Genomic DNA, 26201 nt, shown 5'->3' on the forward strand with positions numbered 1-26201 from the left:
CGATGATTTTCAATTTGAATGATTTTTTTATTTTTTATTTACAACTGTCATGCATGAATAGAAGCAGAAAAGTGAACACTGGCATTAGGGCTGGGCGATATATCGCATGCAATTGTCACGCGCATTTCGTCAGTAAAGCCGGTTCCCTGAATACCGCTAAATCACCATCACCTGCTTACAAATGGAGCGGCATTTAATAGACAGAGCCGTAGTTCACTGACAAGCTATGCAATATCGCGTTCATTATCGAAGGCGATTCATCTGCGATAATGAACGCGATATTGCGCAGCTTGTCAGTGAACTACGGTTCTGTCTATTAAATGGCGCTCCATTTGAAAGCAGGTGATGCCGATTTCACAGTAATCAGGGAACCGGCTTTACTGATGAAATGCGCGTGACAATCGCATGCGATATATCGCCCAGCCCTAACTGGCATAAATACTGTATTAGTATAAACTAAATTACCAAATGACGGGCAAATTTACCATAGTGTGAGGATGTACACACATCCTTTAAATTCAACAACAAAAATAAAACATTTTCTTTTCCTTTTTACTATCCCAATTGTATCCTAATTTTTATCCATATTTTTTCCATGTTACAACACTCTGGTGGAGAAGCACTATTTATATATAACAAATATTTTTTATTTTTTTTATTTTTTTGAAAAAAAAAAAAAGGTAAATGAGAAAATGTAAAATAATAAACTCATGTTGTAGCATTTGAAGTTACACTGTGTGATCACAATTATGAGATATAAAGTCATACATTTTTACTCTGAGACTTTCTCTGCACTCTAAAAAATGCTGGGTTAAAAATGGATAAACCCAGTAATTAGGTTGTTTTAACCCAGTGGCTGGGTTAAATGTTTGCCCAACCTGCTGGGTAGTTATATTTAACTTAACTATTGTTTTAAAAATTACTGCTTGCTTAAAATGAACTCAAAGTATGTTGGAAATTAACATTTAATAATATGTTTAATAAATGAACATTTATTAATAAGTTTAATGAATAATAATTAAACATTAAATTGCTTATTAATAAACATTCACCTTTTGATTATTATTGTTGCCTCTAGTAATTATGTGTCTGATTTTTAATTTCCAACCTATTTTGGGTTCATTTTAAGCCAGCCATATAGCCTAGTCATTTTTAAGCAATAGTTGGGTTAAATAAAACTGCCAAGCATGTTGGGCAAACATTTAACTGGGTTTGTCCATTTTTAACCCAACTTGGGTTGTTTTTAACCCAGCATTTTTTTTGAAGTGTGCTATCCACAACCCTGTCACACCTCACCTGCAACTCATTTATGGGCAGCAACATTCCGGTGAAGAACCACGGATGTTGACCTTGTGAAAAATGCTCAGACTTCTGGGTTAGTCTAATCAAGCTTGATAGAAAGCCACAGCGCTGGCAGGGCACAAGAGTCCCAGCGAATGAGATGGCTGTCCAGTGACAGCGTGATTCACCTTTGATCTTTACTCAAATGCCACAGTGTCCATCAGTAGCTCGATTACTAACCACTGGACACAGTGACACGGCAGACAGCTGCCAATTACAGCACAGCCCGAGGCTAAGAGTGCAGGCCTCTAACCATGTGGCACGGACTCTACAGCATCAGAACCATGCTGGACGCTGCCGAGGCTTGGCTGGATAACTGGGCGGAGGCATGTTTGGAGTGTGCTGAAACAGGGCTGGTACAGAAACATCACATCTGATTTGAACCATCAGCCATCGCCATTTGTCCTACGCTGGGCTCGGGTTCAGAGGTGCTTCTCCTTCCTCAGAATCGGACATTGCATTTCACGCTTGTTAGCTTGACCTTTCAGATCCGTTTATGGCTAAAGAGCTAGCAGTCATGGAAATCGAGCAAGCCATCAAGAGAAATACCATAAAGCCTTTAATTCTTGTGTCAAACACTGAAGTTATGTTTCACTGACCTTCCACTTCCCAGATTTATGTTGCTCAAAGGCATAAAAATCAGCATCCGTATCTATGTATTCATATTTTAAAAAACTATCTTAGTGTTTACTGTATAAAAACAGTGTCAATGTTTTACAGCACAAAAGAGGAAAGGATGTTTCAGTTCAGCTAACCCTTCCACGGTTTGCTGTACACAGACAGGTTCGCTCGGCAACGACACAATATCAAGAGACCTCTGGGTAAACACTATAACGGTAGGTTCAAAACAGCAGTTTAACATCGAAAATATGTGCACAAGACACCAATAACATTTGACTGATTCACGTAAGGCATAAAATGTTGATGAATCCCTTAGCATCAATGTCACAGAGGTAAAATGTGAACATAAAGTGCTGAGCTTTCATCAGACATTTTAATGGGAGCAATCTCAGGGTGTTAACCTTGTTGACACCAACTATACTATGGATTTTTAAGGATAAAATGAAAAATGAGAAATTTGCAAGAGGTCATATTAAATGCATATGTGTATGGAGGTGGAGGTGTAACACTGGAGGTGTTGTTGGCCCCACGGGAATGAGATCTAACACTGTTTATAGCTTAAAGATGAAAAAAGTAAAGCTTTGAGGCCAATGGCATGTGTTGTATAATAAAAACAAAAAACTATCAACCTAGAAACGAGCTAATCTAACTTGAATTGGTATTAAATGAGAGAGATCAAGTAGTGAAAGGAGACTTAAATGTATATGTTGCCATGATTTACAGTCAAAGATACAGTACAGGACAGGTTAGCACTCATTATACAAAAATATTTTACCCTAATGCCACCACTGACTAATCAGTTACATTTGGTTTTTCTAACACAATATATACTACACAAAATACACTAACAATCAAAAGTAAAAGGTCAATTTTTTTTATTTTGTTTTTTAATTTAATGTTTTTGAAAGAAGTCTCTTATGCTCACCAAGGCTGCATTTCTTTTATCAAAATGCAAAGATGAATTCTGCATTTCTCCAAAATGAAAATTCATCATTACTCCAGTCTCCAGTGTCACATGATCCTTCAGAAATCATTCTAATATGATGATTTGATGCTCAAAAAACATTTCTTATTATTAATATCAATGTGGAAAACAGTTGTGCTGCTTAATATTTTTGTGGAAATGTGATTTTTTCAGGACTTTTTTTTTTTTTTTTTTTTTTTTTAGAAAGGTCAAAAGAACAGCATTTGTTTGAAATAGAAATCTTTTGTGACATTTTAAATGTCTTTTCTGACACTTTTGATCCATTTAATGTGTCCTTGCTGTACAAAAGTATTAACTTCCTGACCCCAAACTTTTGAATGATAGTGTACAATGTGCACAAAACATAGTAGAATTGTTTTTTTCAAGTCGTAAGGTCAAGTTCACAAAAGCACTAACAGTGATGGTGCTTATAAAGAAAACAATGCTCAAGGTGAGATCAAATGTCTGAAAAACAGTAATTCAAATAAAGTTCAAGGTTGATTTATGAATCCAGCATGTACAATGAAACCTCTTCAGACAGCAAGACGTGCTCCAGATCTCTTGAAGAACAACCGGAGGTAAACTATTCATACAAAATCAAACACTATTCTGACACTGGGTATTAATTTAAAGGGGGCCTATTTTGCAAAATACACTTTTATAAAGGTGTTCGAACACAGATGTGTGTTAAAAACCCACCCACCCACTCCTTTTTTTTTTTTTTTTTATAAACGCTATACATCGTAAACAGTCTGTCCAAACAAGTGGTTCCAGATTTCCCCCTACTCTTACGTAAGAGTAGGGGAAGCCCCCGCCCATGACTGGCGACGGAATCTGCCCTATTGATAGTTTTCATGTAACGTCACACCCTGAGGGGAAACGTCCCCCTGGCGGGCAAAACAAGGCTTTCCTCCAATAACCGCCAGTCATTTTTACCAGGTTTGTAGTAAGATCTAATGTAGTAAGACAGTGATATTAAAAGACCAAATTCAATATTTACCTTATTGATTATGCATACTTTGTACAGGCAAACAAATGAACACAGAATATTAATGCAACATGAGGTTTCTTGTAAACCGTTTTTCCATCGAAAAACATTATAAATAAAATGCATTGCGTTCATATTCTGGGCTCATCTGCTTGCCTGTATATAGTATGCATCATCAAAAAGGGTTAAACTGAATTTGATCTTTAAATATCACTGTTTTAGTTCATTAAGGCACTTTAAGGGTGGGTTGCACTAAGGATTCTTTAGCCTGGCGTCGGTTCACCCTCCGACTATGCTGCTTGATCAGCCCTTTCAAACTAACTAAACTAAACTAAGTTGTGCAACACAACTCGATTTAAAATAAAACTTAGATCAACAAATCCTTGACTAGTGTTAAACTTTGCTTAATTTAATCCTTATTGCTACGTACGTTAGCTTTTTAAAAAATCGTCCTGCTGTTTTTAGTTATTGAAATCACTGCAGGTGCTGTATATGGATCACAAGTGCCCAAAACTTGCATCTTGTTCACATATTTATTTATTTTATTTTTTTTAGGTAGCCTACTGTATATTATGCTGCTGTCATTTTAATACACAGATCTAAAATACACATGAGATTTCTTTCCCTACGTTCACTTTGTATGTTTTTGATACAACCTTGTGTATATTTGACAGTATAAGTACAATAAGACATGTAAGAGAATCTAGGTCACGCAGTCTGACAGCCAGCTTTCTGTGCGCGTGCTTCGGATATGTGCGCTCAGAAAACCATATAGCAGAAGTTTAAACTCATATGGCTTTAAAACACATGCAAATAATAAACTTTCATGATGAAGAAGGACGGCAATGTAACGTGAGCATGGCCGTAATAGAGATAATGAAAACAAAACATGTTTTGTTAGTTTTTGGCAGAGTATTCAAGGCACAAGTTGTACAGGCACTGCCCTCATCTGGATAGCAGCTTATTTGGGGATCAGCAGCTTATTTGCATTTAAAGATACATGAACGAAAACAACATGTTTTCCCTTCCACTCAAAAATGGGCAATTACAACATGCTATAATAAATGATCTGTGGGGTATTTTGAGCTGAAACCTCACATACACATTCAGGGGACTCCTGAGACTTATATTACATCTTGTAAAAGAGGTATAATAGGTCCCCTTTTAAGTCTGAATACAATAAACTAAACATTTTTCTTTATTTTTTGTTTACAATGCTTCATTATCACTCAGTATAAACTACCATCCACTTTTACTTCTAAGGAAAAGAGCAGCTCAGACATTCTGCCTAACATCTCTTTTTGTGTTTCAAAGAAAAAAAGAAGACAGAAGATAATGCAGGATTGGAACAACATGGCCGCGAGTAAATGATGGATGAACAACTTCAATTCTACAACAAAAACAAAAATGAAAAAATCCAAAAAAAAAAAAATCTCAAACAGTAATACAGATGTCTAATGCACTGCAAATGAGATATTCTCTGACTCACAGCCTTTATAATTTATTGATCTCTATCTCCGCAATATCAGGATGAAATTGAAAAAAAAACAACAACAACAACAGCAACAACAACAACAAAAAAAAACATCACATTGCAGCTGTTTGTGGTTTAAAATCTAGGTTCTGCATCGGCTGGACACGTTCGGTCGAAACACTAAAAACAGCATCTATGTATTTCAAGTGGTGTTGGGTTTCATAGTGACAGGCTTAGCATGAACTGCGATCCAAACTCTGAAACCAATGCATTTTAAAAGGCTGTTGAGGAGGAGCAGAAATGAAAGAAAATGCCCAACTTTTGCACAACTAATGAGATGAAGCTAATGGCCTAATGGCAACCGCTGAGGCTGTGTGGTTGTTTTAAAATGAAAAATAAATGAGAAGCCCTGCATATACAGAATCGTGGAAACGTAATGAGTCTCTGATATGCTTTTTGAGGCATAGCTTCTCTATAATTTGCACCTCATGCAGTAGCATTAAAATCATTCATCAACTTTTCTTTTTTTCTTTCTTTTCTTTCTTTTTTTTCTGCTGTAACAACTTAAAGAGCAAAACACAAAGCACTGATATTTAAGCTTTGCATGAATGTGTTTGCCTGAGGGGAGGTAACTTGCCTTAAATTTTCCATATTCATGAGAACGGTTTGTTTGCATGTCAGAATCTATAATCCTTATCACAGATATCTTTTTCTTATCCACTGAATACAGATTTTGAACTCGTGTCTGTGCATTTCAGGTATAATCATTATTACTTTTTTTAGAAAGCAAAACTAGCATACACAATGAATAATGTTTTTTGAGCATGTCTTCTCCAAAAATAAATACATAAATAAATAAAAATTAACTACCTTAAATTCCAGAGGGACAAAACCCTTGTGGAAAGTTCAAATTCCTTGTCCCTTTTGAAATTAAACCAACCCTTGATTCTTAAGTATGTCCATGAATAAATTTCACTATACATAATGCATCATTTTAATAAGGATTGCCATATTTTTATCAATAACACACAGGGGAAGTGAGATACACACAGATATTTTGGGCCGGTGATGAAGAGAGTGCAAGTAAGACTGTGGAGAATCTAAAACTGCCAACCTTCAGTATGGTGGGGCACTTGATATTCAGGCACAGTGACTGTCAATCTTCCCCACAGAGAGATCGATAAATGACTACGAAGAGAAGGAAAACTTTACCCCGGGCTAGTGAATAATCAATATCTCTGTAGGTCTGCCTAATTAAACTGCCACATTAATATATCTTTCAGTGAAATGTACTAAAGAATGTATATGCATATGTGAAAGACGTATAGGCATTAATGTGTTTCCTGAAATATGATATTAGTTTTGAATATGGATATTTATGTGAGAAGGTTAAAGGCACGAGCATCTAAATGTCAACATCTCGCTTGGTGTGCTTATTTTATTTGATTAATTTTATTTCCCTCTGAAACTAAAACAAGATAGGAGAAATGGTTTATTGTATTTCAAAATTTCAAATGTATATATATATATATATATATATATATATATATATATATATATATATATATATATATATGTGTAAAGCATCTCTCTCTTTAAATAAATTCATTTATAAATAACATTTTTTCTTAAGGATAAAAAAGCTATCTCAGCTAACGCTGTAAACTGCATTACTATAATATTAATGGTTACAATTAACAACAGAGTCCAAACTATTAAACTATTATTTTATTTATTTGTTTAGATATAATAACACAATAACAAAATAAAAAAAAAAGAGTCAGGTTTTGCATTAACTTCTAAATCTAATTGTAAAATTATTTTTCAATTATTTTTCTACTCCAATTAATTTTTGAAATATGATCATTTACACAGTTACTGTCATAACTTGTTTTCACAACAAATTTATTTAAACAAAATAATCAAGACATTACTAACAGGTAAAGTAAATATAATGAATGGTTCATTGACGAATAAGGTTTTTAAGAGTGTAAAAAAACTTAAATTTTAAGTTTAAAAGTTTCAAAATTCATTTTGAAGTTTTATTAAGTGTTAACAATGAGATTTTGTGGTTTTTATAATCAATTAAGAATGCTTTTGTCATTTTTTACAAAAATGGACAAAATTTGTCACCAAAAAAGTCATTCGGTTTAACCAAAATTTCGTTTTTACTGAATGACACTTTTGGTTATGATGATATTTTCAAAAAATGCTAACAGGCTGATATCTTGCTAGCCAGCTAGTTAGCTTGCTATCTAGTTAGCAAAAGGACAATCAAATATTTTATATTTAGTACAAGTTTTTAAAATATTTTCCATGTTTTATAGCGGTTGTACCAAATGAACTGATGTTTTAGGACATGCGTATAAGTAAGTTATTACTTATTTTTCAAATAGTTAGGAGAGAGTTAGTTACTTTGCTTCATGACCATGTGGTCCTTGTCACATGATAATATCATTTTGCACTATGTTGATATATGATGTTATAAACATTTAACATTTATATAAACATTTATAAACATAAACAACTTTTGACACTTCAAAATCATTAAAATACATTTATATGTAGCAAAACATAATTAAAACCTTTAGGATTCGATAAAAGAGATCTAGATGTACTACCTAACATACTTTGGATGTCATATCTTTGTTTTTTTATTATTATTAAGGCCTTTGGACAAAAAAAAAAAAAAAATGACGTTACGTCATTGACCTGAATACAGCTAATATAGTGCATATATTTAGTGAAATGCTCCTCCCTAGAGTTCATTTATATAGTGAACTAACATGCTGTAGACACTAAATTACTTGCCTGAGGTGAATGTAATGCTACATGAGATATTATTCTGCTGTTTTATTGATGTTTTTCCACAGCTGAAACACTGGTTGAGAGATTTCAAGTCTAATCATATCTGTTCTTCTTCTTCTGTGCTTTTTCCTGTTGTGCCGGTTAGCAAACAGCATTGCATTACCACGCATGCCCCCTTATGGATTGGAGTGTGGATCGCCTGTGACTATCAGCACCGAACCGTGATGTCTGTACAGTACAAACACATGTACCTTTACACCCCTAATTATACATATATACATTTGACACACACACTGCATTATATATTCAGTTCAATTAATGCCTGATTCAAACCATTCAAACCAGGGCTGGGCGATATATCGCATGCAATTGTCACGCGCATTTCGTCAGTAAAGCCGGTTCCCTGATTACCGCTAAATCGCCATCACCTGCTTTCAAATGGAGCGGCATTTAATAGACAGAACCGTAGATCACTGAAAAGCCACGCAATATCGCGTTCAATATCGAAGGCGATTCATCTGCGATAATGAACGCGATATTCCGTGGCTTTTCAGTGATCTACGGCTCTGTCTATTAAATGCCGCTCCATTTGAAAGCAGGTGATGGCGATTTAGTCATTTGTTCATGAATTGGACTGCACTCTTCCCGCAGGATGTGTTTTGATTCACTAAAAATCTCATAAGTTTGTTTGCAAAGTTTGGTTTTATTTTCACAGAAATGAATTAGCCCATAAAATTAATTTCTTCGCAAATCACGTAACACTGGTCCCGCTGCATGTTTTTGGTTCAGTAAAAAAATTGGGTTATAAGAGTCATTTGTTTGTGGATTGTGCTGTACTGTATGATGCAGCCTGCAAGAACAACTCAAGATGAAAGCTGTTTCTTGTCACTATTTTGCAGCACACTGTCTTTCTTTCATCACATTCAATACCGACTGCAAACTCACATTTAGAACTCATTCACACCGCAACAAAGGCAAAAAATGATTCGTTTTGTCCTTGTGCTAAAAATTCTGCAGCAAACTATGGGGTACATAAGACAAAAAACGTTAGTATAAAGCATGCAACTCTGATATATTTAAATTCTTATCAGTTTCAGTTTAAAGCCAGCCTTAGTTAAAATACCCGAACTAGCCATTTTTATGTCATTCTTTTTCCTGATAAACACAACAGCATGATTGTGACATCACTTCATGGAAAAGATCAAAGCTTGTAGCATTTCAAGATTCTATTTCAGTTTATTTTCATGCATGTCCAACCTCCAGAGTGCTTTCTAGCACCTCTGGATTGAGCATGTGGCTTTTGGCCCCAGATTAGCATAGAAGAAGGAAGCATTAATATATAATTTATTGATGAGGCTACAATATGCGGCTGAAGTGGACTGGAGCGTGGAGAAATCCCTCAAAACTCCCTTACGTCTGCAATATGCACACGCCGCCATGTCTTCATTTACACACTTCATACATACTAATACATCTTCTATTTTCTATTCCCAAAGCCTAGTTTATAGCAGTGGACGAAGCAGAGAGAATGTGGCCGGCTCTGTAACTAGCACTGGAGGGAGAGATTTCCATAGGGGAAAAGTGCAGAACAGGAAGCCAGCAAGACTGAATCCCTTAATGCAAGAGTTGCTGAAGAAACCTATCATGTCACCCTACTGAAGGCATGCTTTTTGGGCCCAAACAAGGTAATTTTACGAACCTATATAGTGCCCTAGAATGTGACAATGAAGGAAGAGCATCCTTTCAAGAAACAACATAATATTATTTGTGCTCAGGGGTTTACATGAAATGCTATTTTTCCACAGAATGCACAAATTCTCCTTTCACAGATTTGTAATTCACAAATAACATTGCTTCTTTTGTCCTTGCCTTAGTTCAAATGATTTAAAAGGAGCTGATGAGCAGAGGTTCTGAAGTTTAATTTCAGAGGACAAGGCAGGAAAAAAATCTGATGCTGCGTTTAATTCTGGGATGAGTGGATTTTTTCATTTCATGGCCGATAAGATCAGAGAACAGGTGAGGCTAGCTCTCGATCTTTTCCAGGCAAACACCAATCAATTCCCATTAATAGACCAGGGTGTAGGTACAATTTCACGACTGATGAGAGCGATATCCCTGGCCGAGAGGGTCGTCTGGCTGACCAAACTCTTCCCGCTAGTCCGTTTGCTGGATTAGTGGCCAATTTGGGGTCTGACTTTGGTGCTAAATAATGTGCGAGAAGCACCACTGATATCACACTTGATAGAAAAGCATTCACTTTCTATTAGATAAAAGCAGGGCATCATAATCATACTTTACAAGTTGCAGGCCCTAAAGGAAAGAACCAATGCAGAAGCAACATGCATGACGTGTGAGGATAAGCAAGAAAAAATAAAATAAAATGGTAAGCTGCCTACTGTAAGCATCTTAAGGCAATATATGTAACATGAAGGCTGTTTTAAAAGAAAGTTATTAGGGAGGCACCGATATTGAAATTTGGGCTGAGACATAACATCATTTTCATGTTTAAAAAAAAAAAAAAAAAAACACTAAAACATTACAATATATTGTATGAAATTTTTAGATTTTGAGATTTCATACACGTAAAAACATTACATTTAACTTTTGTTGACTAAAATTAACATAATAAAGCTAAAATTAAAGGGATAGTTCACCCAAAAATGAAAATTAATCCATGATTTACTCACCCTCAAGCCATCCTAGGTGTATATGACTTTCTTCTTTCAGACGAACACAATCAGAGATATATTTAAAAATATCCCTAGTCCTCCAAGGTTTATAATGGTTGTGAATGGGGGGCTGCATTTTGAAGTAAAAAATAATGCATCCATCCATAAAAAAAAAAATCCATACGACTCCACGGGGTTAATAAAGGCCTTCTGAAGCGAAGCGATGCATTTTTATAAGAAAAATATCCATATTTAAATCTTTATAAATTCAAATAGCTAGCTTCCGGTGGACGACCGTACGCAGAATGCGCAAGCAGACTTGCACCAAATGAGTAATCCTCTGATGCAATGTGTTACGCAGGATGTGGGAGTTTCATAAGCTTAGACGCCTCTCATGGTTCAAACAAATAGGGCTGTGCAACAAATTTAAGCTCCTTTTCTCTTATATCAAAATCCTCTGAAATTTCTCTTTAAAAATGATCATTTTTAAAGAGATCATTTTAAACTCACCGTGACCGGTGAGTTGTTTTGCTCTATCCTCTGCGTCTCCGTGTTCGTCATTATGTTGTGTGTCAGGTCAAAGGATACACTTCCGCATTCTGCTTACGATCGTCCACCGGAAGCTAGTTATTTGAATTTATAGTTTTAAATATGGATATTTTTCTTACAAAAATGCATCACTTCGCTTCAGAAGACCTTTATTGACCCCCCTGCAGTCGTATTCACAACCATTATAAACCTTGGAGGATGAAGGATATTTTTAAAGGGGCTCTATGTAATAATGACACCCAGTGTTCGAAATAGGTACTGCAGTCCAAATTCAAAATATCGTTTGCCCCGCACCCTCGTTCAAAGACGCGGGTTGCCAGCAACAATAGGGAGCGCAAATTGACAATGAAAGCTGAGGAGACTTACACACTGTAAGCTGATGAGTTCATTTATGTGGTTTAATATGCTGTTGTTCATAGAGATATTTAGATGGATTCAGAGGCTTTTTAGGTCAGGTAGAATCTGCGATGCCACAAGCAACCACTGTTTAGAGCAGCGGAGAAGTGAAAACTCGCTAGCAGTATGTCTGCTGTTTGGCAGTATTTCAGACCAGTAAAACGGCGACATGTCTCATATGCAATGCTGCAATTTCGAGTGGCACAAGTATTGGCAACTTTAACACAAATAACTTAATAAAGCATTTGAAGACGCGTCACCCCTCGCAGCACGATGGTTACATAAAGGCTAATGCTGCGTTCACACCAGACGCGAATGAAGCGATAAGCGCGAGTGATTTACATGTTAAGTCAATGCAAAGACGCGAATTGACTCCCTGCGGCGCGATTCGCGTGAATGACGCGGTGCGAATTGAGCGATTCGGGCGTTTGACGCGCTTAAGATGGAGAAGGATGAGGCGTGCCAGCTTCATTCAAACAAAGAGAAAAGTTTTCAAAAGACAATAAAGATAACCGACAAAATTGTCGGGTTTATTGTTCTGGATGACCAGCTGCTGTCAGTCGTCGAAAACGTGAGATTTTTATTTAACAAAATTGTTTCTGGACTTCAAGTTTTAAAGAGATTATTTTCTTATATAGCCTAATTTTATTCCTAGATTTATTTGTTGCACTGTTTTTATAGTTATATTGTAAAACTAATATACCTTTTTCAGTTTACAGTGTTAGATTTGTGGCTGCATTTGAAGTTCTTTTTTTTCACTTAAAATAAATAAATAATATAACTGACAAATGTAGCCTATGTCAGATAATAAAAATACTCTAGTTCACTGTATATTTTTGTTCTTGTTTTATTAAGGGATAAGTCTGAAGCACACCATAAATAATTCTATCAATTCATACAGGGCTAGTAGTATATATATATACAGATACACACCCAGGTATCAGATCGAAACTCGGTATCGGCCGATACCCTGAGCTCAGGTATCGGAATCGGTATCGGGAATGGAAAAGGGGTATCGGAACATCTCTAATTCCGACACAGAACGCACGTTTTCAAAGTAGAAAATCTGGCTGTAGCATTGTTTTTCTGAGGAACAAGTAGGTGAACTTAGCATGTTTCCTAAATATCTGCAAACATATAGGGGTATTTTTATGCTTTATTAAAGTAAAAATCTTACATAGAGCCCCTTTAAATATATCTCTGATTGTGTTCGTCTAAAAGAAGAAAGTCATACACACCTATGGCTTGAGGGTGAGTAAATCATGGGATAATTTTAATTTTCGGGTGAACCATCCTTTAAATAAAATATGAAACTTAGATAAAAAAAAAATGTAAAAAAAAAAATGAAAATTAAAAACTTGGCAACTTACTGAAATAAATAAGTAATTACTAAAACTAAAATAAAACTAAATTAAAGATATATAGAAATATTACAAAATAATAAAAAATATAAAATTTTAAATTAGTAAAACAAACTAAAATTAAAATGAAATCCAAAAAATAAAAACCAATGCAAAAAATATTAGCATATACATAATACTAAAATAGCACTGTTTAATGAAAGAGCAGTAGATGATGGCAAAATGTAAAAAGGTAAATGAGCATGCACAGCTCAATATTGACCAGTAAATTACAAATGTTTAAATATAAAGTTTTATATACTTTTGACGGTTAAACAAAATGATTAAACAAACATATAACATTGGCCAATAACCAAAACGGTACAAGTAAATTGTGCATCCCTAGAAATCATAATTACGTTGCCTCCTTAGACCATATCTGAAAAGCAGGACTGCATACATCCTTTGCACAGAGACAAAAACAAAAAAACAAAAAAAAACATGGAGGACGAGATGACAGGATGGCACTTAAAAATGAATGTCCTGAACGTTTCACTTAAAACTATCAAGGTTCAATGTAATTAAAATGAATAATTTTACCCAGCATTCATGTGTGCTTTGTATTTTATGCTAATAAGAGTCTCATGTGGTTAGCTTTGCTACACGCTTCAGTGAACTCTGTTGAAATGAACTGAAAGTCAAACTGCTGCCTATGTAGGCAGTAGGCAGCGAGGTAGCTTACTAGGTTATGCTATAGAAAATGGAACAAGAGAAAAGGATGTGTCTATTTTGGGCTATAGGAGCAAAACCCTCATTTATTAAACTCGTTTATCAAAACGCACGCTTGCTATCGCAGACCGACACATTGGTGCAACGACAGATCCGTTGCAGGCAGCACCCGTTGGCATTGCTCGGCTCAGGCCGCTGCTAGCCTCCGACTTCACCCCCTGCCTCTTCCTCCTCCATTAGCGCACTGAGGAGAGAGTTATAGAATCCTCCCCCACAATAGGCTTTGCTGCAAACCTGTCTCTTAGTGAGCTAAATGGTGAGCGAGATACCGTAAAGAGGAGAAAATATCAGGTAATTGATTAGAGGCGCAGGGACTGAGCCTTCATTTGTGAAAGTGCTGCCGGGTTCAGAATCCACATCCCGCTGCCTCTCCTTATTTCGTGGAGAATGGGAACTCATGAGCAATTGATACACTCCGTTAGCTCTTATCATGGTGAGAGTGATCGGATGTAGCCTGAGGGATACTTTATACAGTTTAACACTGGGACATAAAAAGGTAATGTTCTCTGTAAGGAGCTGGATTAACTGGTGAAGGCATTACACACTCCTGATATGCGCCGAGCAACGAAGAGGACAGAAAAAACAACAACAACAAGCATCTGAGGTTGTCGGCTATGCCCAATGAGTTGAGCCCTGGTGCAATAAAGCAAATCTACAAGAAATGCTTTACTGTTTACAGAGTGCCATCTGGTGCATCAAAACAAGTGGGCAAATTAACTAAGACTAAAGATTTTGCGCATTCGTGCTAACAGCTGATATTTCACCTTCCTCTGAATTGAGTCCAAATCAAGCCTTTTAAGGATGAAAATATGGTCCATTTATTTTATAGCTGTGGCAATGCGTAGCAAGTTCAATTTTTATTTATTAATTTATTTACTTTGTTTTGCACTGGCATGCACATTTTGGTAAAGACTTCTATTGAGAAAGAACATATTAAATTGATCAAAAGCAACAGTAAAAAGACATTTATGTTACAAAAATGCTGTTTTTTATTTATTTTTATTTATTTATTACCTTTGAAAGGTAGCAAAGGTAGCATGCATATATATATATATATATATATATATATGCAGCAGAACTAAAGCGATTAAAACGGCACTGTTACAACCAGGTTCGGCCACTTCTGCTTAATGAAAAGAAACCTGTGTGTTTGCAATAATGAGGAAGAAAACACTTGGCTCTAATAAAGAGCTGCTCTGGAGTTACTAATAGCCTTCCTGCTTCATAATGTGACACAATGACAATCAGTGACAGTCAGGATGGAGGGCAATTTCAGGACAGCAATCAATCGGATCCCTCTGCAGTAATTTGTACATTTCATTGAGATTTTGCATTAAACACTGAGGCCTCATTTACACTAGTGCATTTTCATTTTAAAACGCATACGTTTTGCTACAGTTACGGCAGTCGTTTATGCTACGCCGACGTTTTCGAATCTCGAATCTCGAAAACGGAGACTTTCAAAAACGCTGCAGAGCCCATTTTAGTTCAAAAACGGCGGGGTTGCATTTCAATGTAAACGAACCAAAACAGAGACTTTTGAAAACATTGGTGTTGCTCCCCACGTTCGCTCTGTGTATCCTTGACGACAGTGTAAACAATAACATGGAGACTGAACTGCAATTTTTGCTGGCTTTGTTGTCATTTTTAGCATTTTTTTTAATACTGCAGCTGTCTACATACACAAGAGGCAACTGTTTACACTTGTACCCGAATGCCCAGTGAGCATGAACAGTCATGTGACATGTGTTTTCGGCCGTGTAGTGTAGACGGAGATCATTTCTGAAACACTGTGGAAACGCCAGTGTAGATAAGGATCGTTTTAATTTTAAAACGGCATTTTAAAACAAAAACGCACAAGTGTAAAAGGGGCCTGAATGGCATGTATCAAAAAACCAAACTTACATTTAGGGCTGCAACTAACAATTATTTTGATAATCGATTAGTTGGCCGATTATTTCTTTGATTAATCGATTAGTCAGATGAAATAGAAATATTTTATTTTTTTATTTTATTGACAACCACATCCGGCCCAATGCTGCCCTTCAAACAACTTAATGCTGTGAAAACATATTGAATATATGCAAAATGCTATATGCAAACAAGCTATAAAGCAAAAGGACAGTTTAAACTACATTAAAAATGAACATAATAATACAGATAATAAAGAAAAACACAAACTCAGTGTAAACAGATAAGAGTTCAGCAGGGACACACACTCTCACTCTGAACACAGTAACCTCTTAATGTCATTTCTTTATCCTGTAAATGTAAGAAACGTCTTACATTTATATTCAACTACACGCAGTTATCCCTTGACAGTTACCACTCTCATAAAATACTTGAATTACATGCAGACTTTTAAACCTAAATTTAACGTCCAGCAACAGATATTTCAGCAAAATGAATGTTTTTGCGCTGAATATTATTTGTCTCCCTCTCTAATGCATACCGTCTGTTTGACGCGCATGCTCAGTAAAGTTCATTCAGTAAAGTCAGGACGAGCCTTAATGCCTTAATTGTAACACTTACAGATAAGGATATAACCGTAAAATGAAAGTTTTGCGCTGAGGAAACATACATGTATCACACATTAAACAAACTGCACACGCATCTGTCAACGCGCCTGACAGGGCAAGCCATGTTAAACATTACGCTAATGTAGCTTGAAGCTTAAAATAAATAATTCTCATGTTTTGGGAAGCTTGGATCACGCACCTTTCCCGCAGCAGCTCACTCTGTTTCCTCCACTATTTTTAAGATGCATTTTGTCCATAGAAATGCGTTATTTAGTGTTGTAATTTTGATGTGACTGGCGGAAGTTTTCCACGCACGGTGGGCAGACGCGACTAATCGATAATGCCATTTGTTGATGATTTTCATTTTTTTCGATTGCAGCCATACTTACATTTAAGAAAGCTAATTTTTAAACTTTTAAAAGAAGTTTTTTATCTAACTCATAAGCTTCTGTCGCCATGTGTGAGGAACAACTACTGAAAGCTGTTGTTATTCACTGAAAATGTGAAAGGCTTAAATAAATTGGAATATAGTATTATATTGGCGAGGCCTACTTTTATTATGCCTTTTGATCTGCCATTATGATGTTCGTATGATCTGTCACAAAAACCTTTCAAAATTTTGTTTCAAAGAAAGAATGAAAAAACCACAGGTATGGGTTTGAAACAACATGATAAGAATAAAAAAAAAAAAAAGCCAGAATTTTCATATTTGGATGAACTATCCCTTTAAACTGTTCACATTATCACTGCTCTAACCCATCAGAGCCCAGGGTCATGCTGGAGGACATCTAACTGCTATTCTACCTTCTCAGTGAACTCCCATTTATGTGGTTTGATAACGGTGAGTTTAAATTTAATGTTGTTGAATGGAGCGAGTAGATTCTTTTTCTAAAAGATAAAAGTGGATGACAAAAGGCTTTTTATGACATTCAAGGAAAGGGAAAAAGGCGGTGTGTGCTCTTTTACTTCTCTTACATTTGGTCTAAATGAAAGCCATATGCTTGGCACTCTCAAAACAAAATTCTCTCATAACACAACTGAAAACACCTTGTAAAAACAACAGTCCAAAACAGGAAATTAGCAACATTTAGCTCTGCCGCCAAAACATACTGTTATTCTATACCACTGGCTTAATATCTGCAAACTGGGCCGTCTTTGTCCAGATTGTAGTACGAGATCTTGTGTGATTTGTCTTGCTTGCTACAAGGACCCTAAACCCCAAAAGCAGCAAAGAATCCAGGTTGAACTGGAAAGGTCACATGCATTTAGGTGACACATCACTCAACCCCTCCACCTGCCTCCCTCAACAAATGGCCTCCAATCCTGCTCCTCTATGCAAATGACTCCCAGCTTGAATTATTCAAAAATGAACATTTACATAATGTTCAGTCGTAAACTAGAGAAGAACATCAATGAATTTACTGCATGGTTGGGTACTGCTCATGCTTACAAATACCCAGGCAGGAAATAAAGCACAGATTAATTGAATTGAAGGAAGATTGGAGGATATTTTTCATTTGTCACGATGATAGAATAATTACTAGTCTAATCTTCAAAGGAAGCAAATGTTATGGGAAGGGGAAAAAACAAATGATGCATTCATTATCAGTGAATGATAATATTGTGTGTAATTCTGCTGTGAATGCGTCAATATCAAACCCATACGATTACTTCTTTGCTGATGTGAGTTGGATCAATATTGATTATCGGCATAAACATTAAATTAATTAGATATGGTTCAGCATAGTGAGACCCTTCACTTGAGACTAGTCTCATAAATTACTAAAGGGGAACAATACAAAAGCCAAGTTCCAATGTGATGGCCATTATCGTTTTATTATTCAGTATCAGAAATTTATTGCTAAGGTATTTTATCATATTAATGCTCTATTAAATTAACACTTATATTACATATATATTTAACTAATTCACTAAACTAAAGTAATGACTAATTCACGAAAGTGAAATGAATAAGCCTCAGGCTGAAGGAAATGCACATTCACGTCTACACAGTAGAGGGCGCAGCTCAAATAAACAAGACTTTCAGCCGTGCTGCCATTCTGGATTACAAAAGAATGAGTAAATGTATGCTCACATTTAGTCCAGAAGTACTCTAGAATAACCATCATGTTAACACAGCGCACACTCTGCACTCCCGATTTCTCTCAACATGGAGGAAAGGAGAGCTGTCAGCCAATAAATAGGAAAACAAAGTAACTTGCGTTAAAAAAGTAACTCGGATATTTTGTTGTAAATTAAAAGAAATGCGTTACTTTACTAGTTACTTGAAAAAAGTAATCTGATTACGTAACTTGTGTTACTTGTAATGTGTTACCTCCAACACTGTATATAAAAAGCAGGGCTCACAAAAATCGCTAGCCTGACGTCCTGGGGCTAATGTGTTTTCCCAGTCGAGCTACCAACATAAATCACAGCCCTATCTTTAAATAGTGAAATAAAGTTTCTTTCTTGATTTGCGTTGTTCACTGTCTTGACTTGTTATTTAAAGGAAAAATCTGTTTTTGATCATGCCGATTTGCCCGCAGAGAAGTTTAGCTGATGCACGTTACTTGGCGCGCGCGCGCGTGTGTGTTAGTGATAAGCAGTTCGCTATTCTATCCACCGACTGGGCGGGCCAAGTAAATAAGTATTACTTGGCAAGTAATAACATTCCAATTAATTGCAGATGGATGAGAAATACATCACTAATGTGTTTGATAAAGATACAGAGCTTTGTGGTAAAACGTAACGAACATGCATTATTTTTTTTACTTTCATTTTCAACTCTTCAGGAAAAACCAATCAAGAAAAACATACACTTAGAACACCACCTAGTGGTCATTATATAAAACACAACATCTATGTAAGTGTGTATGTGAAGCACTGTGTGCACTATAATAGGGTAAATTAATAAAGCCTATATCCAGCATTAGCTTAGGTTGAACATATTTAGTGTCTTGTGTGTGTGTGTGTTCGGGAAGTTGCAGTGACAGAAACAGTGTTTATGTTTAGACTATTAAAGGTCCCGTTTTTCGTGGTTTTTTGAGGCTTTGATTGTGTTTATAGTGTGCAATATAACATGTGTTCATGTTTCGCGTGTAAAAAAACACAGTATTTTTCACATAATTTACTTATCTGTATACCGCTGTTTCCACTGTCATAAAAACGGGCTGATGACTTCCTTGTTCTATGAAGTCCCTCCTTCAGAAATACGTAACGAGTTCTGATTGTGCCAGCGGTTCCTGTGTTGTGATTCGACAGCAGCTTAGCGAACCTTGCCCGGAAAGGTCACGCCTCTTACCATAACGTGGAGATGCACACGCTCAGTGTTATTGTAAACATGTCTTTAATTTTACCCTATCAATTTGAGCCGGAATCAGACCCGGTGATTGGACTGCAGGATGAAAATAACAGCGTTTCGACGACATGGCGACAAACACACTCTACAAACGCAACTCTTGTGTATTCCTGTGGGCGGAGGTTAGTCAAAAAACTGCTTTAGTGACGTCATTAAAGAAGGAAGTAGAGGGATGTAGTCCAAATTGGACATTCGATGTAGGCGACTTCTGTTAAATAAAGTATCTCGCTTGGCATTGAACTTTGAGCTTTAAAATTTTACAGATTTTATTTATACTCTAACAACAACATTACACACTAACTAAAGTTTGAAACATGGGATCACGAAGAACGGGACCTTTAAGGAAATGTAATTTTGCCAAAGATTAACTTTTTACTTTTACTGTGTGTGAAAATGTTAAGAGGCCCATGGATTTACACCGGTATTTCAGTTCTACTTAGCCAAAAAAAAGACCAAAAAATTCATAGAAATTTTAGTTAAGTTAGAACCAAATGGATATTTGTGTTTTTGTTTGCGTTTTTGATTGATATTTCAACTCTTGTCCAATTTACTACATAAAAAATATGTATTTTTTTATTTGGGTTAGTTAAATACTTTTCGGGCTACCAAAATCTCAAGAGTGCCTGCCTGAAGAGCCACCAGGGATTTTGAAAAGCAATGCCAAAATAAGACATATCGCTTGAGTATTACGATTATAATAAAATAAATAAAAACAGTTATACAAAAGCGTAGCTTCTCGACTGTATACCGCAAGTATCAGACATTCTTATTATTAAAGGTACAATTTGTAAGATATTCGCAGTAAAATATCCAAAAACCACTAGGGTAGTGTTATACATTTTGTCCAGCTGATTACTAACAATATCTCTAATGTTTTCAACTACTTGTAAATCTTGAGAAAATTCCCATTCTAAACAGTGACACGGGGCAGTGCAGTCGCCTATCAATGACGTCAGTTACCCTTTGTTACCGCCTTTACTGACGTAGAAACCACATGACAACAGTGTCGTGGACAAATGCGGAAGTAGTGTCTAGCGTCCGGCAAACCACTAGCTTGCTTCAAGCAGTTCCTTATTTACTTCTTGCACGTTTTATGGTGGATTGTGTTACTTATTTATGGGACATAATTACTGTTTACCATCTGCCGCTGGTTCTGTCGACAAGGACAGCTCCCATAAACGTAAGCGTATGGGCCAACCGAACGACCCAAGAAGAGTTTGGGACAAGAGGAGAGAAAGAGCGAGGATCAATATCGGTGTTGCATTTTCGAGATGGAGAGAGCTTCGCAACAAACTTCAACTAGAAAGAGATGGCGATCTCGCTTGTGTTTTAATCGACAGGTGAGTTGTTTTGATTCGTATCTTTACAGAAAATGTATGCCATTATAACGATCAACACGATTAGTATTATGGGGCATACACGCCAAACGCGGGGCTTCGCGTCTCTAGACCTGCGCGAGGATGCGTCTGATCCATAGTTTATACGTTTATAAAACTTTACCTCATCCGTTAAATCCATGATTTATCTTTCCGTCTGATTGATGGCCGTCAGCGGTTGGGTAGAACAAATCCCATCATTCCACGCACCTTCTTAGCGTCAACCAACCACGCGATTGCTATTGTTTTGGTAGTGCGCCCTCTAGTGGCAGGTCCTACAAATTGTACCTTTAATGCTTTGCTTTTGGTACACTAAATGACATTAGTGCTTACCCTCCTGAGTATTCTCGACGTGTCTGCCTTAACCTAACATCACCAGAATCAACAAAGGTTGCTATGATGGCACAAAAAAAAAGAAAAAAAAGTAGATTGCTTATTGAAATTTTTGTAGTGGAAAATTCAACAGCCGGCTCTAAATTTGCTTCTTTCATTCCCAATGGCTCCTTCTCTCCCTGTCCAAAAAAAAAAAAAAAAAAATTGTGCATGCAGCAGTTTTTCTTCAAGTATAGGCTGAGGACATCAGTTCTACCAGCAGCCAGTTTCAGCACACATTGATTTAATCTTAGTGTTTCGGAGGAACTCTGGAGGTCAAATGCAAGTCGTTTAAAAACTCGCCTATGTAACGTGATGTAATATTTGTTTAACGGAGGAGCACGCCACAGCCCATAGAGTGCATTAATGTGATTTCTGCACACTAGTGCTTTCCAGATCTATTCACACACAGTTGTTTTCCTTCAGGCTTCACTGTTATGTATTTCACACACTCTCAAATGGCTCTTCTCTATTCACTATGGATGGTAAACCAGTAGGTTACAATATTCATTAACACATTCAGTCTCTAAAATTCATAAATGTTTTGGCTTGTAGTTTCAAGAGACACTTTAAAAGCTCATATTTGACTTGCATAGAGTCATTTAGCGGTAAATAAACAACGACTCTAATCTCCACCAAAGCACACCAGAACCCTCCTGTTTAAACCATCTCATATAAACAAACCTGGCTCATAAAAAAAACACTTCACTCAGTGCTAATAAACAAAAGGAATGTTCACCCGACTATATAAAAGATTTACCAAAATTATGCAAATGGACAACAATAAGCAGAATTCCCTTCGGTGTGGAAGCGTCGCATATTTAGGCAGAATTATTGAAGGCTGCATTCAAACACACAACTTCGAACCGTTTCACGCTGTATCCTTAAGCGAATTTACTTCATTAATCATGCCAGTATGATCTCATTTCTTCTGCTGCCCTGGCTGTAAAACATATTGTTAATCTGGAAGGCATCCAATGTTGCAATCAATACATCAACCTAGATTTATTAATGATAAATCAATACTTGTAATATTTTCTTATTCTAATGTATTCGGTTGGCTACAATCCAAAGCTGGGGTGATGGAAATATGCAGATGAAGCAATGCCGGTAGAAATATTTTGTGGACCCATAATATGGAGCAATATGAGTCTAAATATGCGGTTCGAAAGCTTATTCACCCCAAAAACTGGAAATTAAGCAGAGAGACTCTTTGGATGAATGCCTTTCTCTTTTAAAATGAAAAAGTTAAAGGATCCTAGCACTCTTGAAATGCTGGCCTTATTCAATAATGTATCCTTTAATAATCTGCTGTCTTACCACAGCAACTAGAGCATCTATAACAAGTTCACTTCAAGGGGAATAAGCTTGTATAAAAAATGAACGAGAGGAAGAATAAAAAAAAGTTACCCAAAAAAGATTTCACTGCTTCAGCATAATTGCTGATCTTCACGATACTGTGATGAAGAAAATGGCATTCCCAAATGACTGGTCTAAGAGCAGAAATAAGGGAGAAAAAACTAATTAACTGCATCCTGCTCAGGAGACCGTCAGCACAGCTACCTGCTGCCCCCTCCTGGATGAAAATACATCAACGTTTGAAGTGAAATGGGTCACATATATATACACACGCATGCACACATTTGTAATTCCTTTTACTGCCATCTCCCCTCATTCAGCACAACCTGCAGTTTTGCTAGCTCTCCTCCAACTCTACCTTGTCAGGACTGCATCCAGAGGAAGTAAGCTGACTTTCTGTTAAAATGTTTTGTTTATTTCTCATATTATGTGCACTAAATACGGAATTTTAAATAATATGTATCCCAGTTTACTTAAAGTCCCCCTATGGTGAAAATCAAGTTTTTAATGTTGTTCATATGTCTGTGTGGTGTTTTTAACATGCTTTAAGACAAACCATGTGCAAATTCATGTGTCAACATCATTGCTGAGTATTTTCTCTTTAAAACTGCAGTAAACCCACGGTTTGAAATCGCTGGTGTTTCTGACGTCACAAACTACCTTGTAACCAATCACGTCAACGTGCCGGCGAGCTTTAGCAGATCAATAACTGACCACAGGGAGTCTCAAAAGAAGGTTATCCCGGAATATTTTTCTGTTGATATGAAAAATCGGGTAGATTTAGCAATATGGCAGGTGTATGATGAATATTATGGTGTTATGATGAACTATATGCCTTTCTCCACTGATGTTCTGAATTGTTCAAAGCGTTTCTAGGGATACTGATTTTAAGAAGGCAGCGGTCTTACGAATGTGAACATGATTTGTGTAACATTAGCAACACATTATTAGCTGTTTGATAATGTAATCAAGCAAAACACTAATCATATTAATTACCGTTATGTGTCCGACGTTGTAAAAAGCAATACTATTGTGCAGCGTTTACCTCAGTAAGTTGACTGAGTGGATCACGTCTGAGCTCGTGCGAGTGAGTGGAGGCGGGGCTAATTATCATATTCATACATCCGTGTATATTAAACGAGGCAAGGGTGTAGAGTTACATTCAAGTTATTTTAAGGGATCAAGAATTTTTTTTCACAGGAAAAAAACGTTTAAATAGGTAATTTTGGTCAAAGATGAGTTTTAAGTGATAAAGTTATTGACTACATGGGGACTTTTAGTAATGTGATGAGAGTACCATTCAAAAGTTTGAGATTGGTAAGATTTTTTTTAAAGAATGTTTTTAAATATTTTTAATGAAGCAATTTATTTGATCAAAAACAGTAAAAACAGTAATAATGTGAAAAATTACAATTAAAAAATGTATTTAAATATATTTTAAAATAGAATTTATACATGCATCATTACTCCAGTCTTCAGTGTCACATGATCCTTCAGAAATCATTCTAATATGATGATTTGATGCTCAAGAAACATTTATGATTATTATCAATGATAAAAACAGTTGTGCTGCTTAATATTTTTTGAAATGCAATAAACAGCATTTATTGAAACAGATTTTTACTGTCACTTTTGACTACACTTATTTTTTAGTCAACACAGCCTTAGTAATGTCAGCGGAAAAGGAAAGTCATTTCAGAAGTAAAAGTTATATTATATTATACTACATTATATTTTGATTTAAAATGACCAAGACAAACAATTTTTTGTTTGTTTGTTTTTTTTGGAATAAAATGCACAGATGAATCATTCATAACATAAACAGGAAGCTGCATAGTAAATAGGGAGTTGATGTTACTTTAAGTCAATTCGTCTTTATTTATATAGCGCTTTACAGAATACAGATTGCTTCAGCTTTCCAGCAGCTTTTCAGGGATAAACAACTTTAAATAATGAGGACACTTGACTGAAGGAATTAATCACTACACAGAGGGCAGTATGTTTTTTGTTTTGTTTTGTTTTTTAATACTATTTATAACACAACTGACTGTTGATAAACAACAAGCCCCCCATATAAATTATGTATTGTGGAGTTCTGAGGTTGTGTAATTTCAAGTTTCGGAAACTTCAGACACAAACACACGCCCCCTTCACCATCCAAAGCAATACTGATGGACCTGTCACGCTACACAGCAGCAGATGAAAGAGGATATTTGGTCATTCAATGCAACATCATGCATGGAAGGAGACCAATTAAACTTCAGGAACACAACATGTTGCCGACTATTCACAAAAACAGCCTGTGTGACCTGCCTGCATATCACGAATAATAGCTTTATTTTTTAAAGCGCATTCAGTGTTGTGCAAACAAATCAGAGACCAATTAATTGTTCAATATTTGGTCAATTTAAGATTATCAGCACTGGCTGCTTCTTGTGAATAGTAGGAAACATGTTGTGTTCCTGGAGTTTAATTTGATCTAAGTGTTAGTGTGTCTGTTTCAAAATCTGCTGAAAACCTTGTCAATAAATAATAATAGGTCTTTGTTATTTTTAAATGTCACTTTGCATTATTATGTCAAAGTTAAATTTGGTGCATGTATCAGTTGTCATCATTACAATGTATTATCAGTTATTATCACCATTATATCAGCCACTAATCCCCAGCTCCCTAGACAATGCTAAATTAAAGTGTTAGTTCAACCAAAAATTAAAATTCAGTCATTAAGTACTCCACCTCATGTCGTTCTACAACCGTAAGGCCTTCATTCATCTTCAGAACACAAATTATGATATTTTTGATGATTTTAAATTTTTATGATATTAAAATCCGATGGCTCAGTGTGGCCTCCATTGACGGCAAGATAATTAACACTTTCAGATGCCCAGAAAGCTACTAAAGACGTATTTAAAACAGTTCATGTGACTACAGTGGTTCAACCTTAATGTTATGAAGCGACAAGAATACTTTTTGTAGTCACATGAACTGTTTTAAATATGTCTTTAGTAGCTTTCTGGGAATCTGAAAGTGTTAATTATCTTGCTGTCAATGATAAACTGCACTGAGCCATCGGATTTCATCAAAAATATCATCATTTGTGTTCTGAAGATGAACGAAGGTCTTATGGGTGTAGAACGACATGAGTAATTAATGACAGAATTTTTTGGTGAACTAACCCTTTAATATCAGTTTAACACATACATGTATTTTACTTAATTAGTTCAGTGCATTTAGTTCTTTTAAAAAATTGTCACCATTAAATGTCACCACTTACTGTA

General features: G+C 36.0%; 1 protein-coding gene across 3 annotated transcripts in view; it reads right to left on the reverse strand.

The window, feature by feature from the left end:
* Window positions 1-26201, reverse strand: part of rbfox1 (RNA binding fox-1 homolog 1) — a 333513-nt gene that overhangs the window by 228725 nt on the left and 78587 nt on the right. The window lies entirely within an intron of this gene.

The sequence above is a fragment of the Megalobrama amblycephala genome, linkage group LG1 (genome assembly GCF_018812025.1).
Source record: "Megalobrama amblycephala isolate DHTTF-2021 linkage group LG1, ASM1881202v1, whole genome shotgun sequence".
Lineage (NCBI taxonomy): Eukaryota > Metazoa > Chordata > Actinopteri > Cypriniformes > Xenocyprididae > Megalobrama > Megalobrama amblycephala.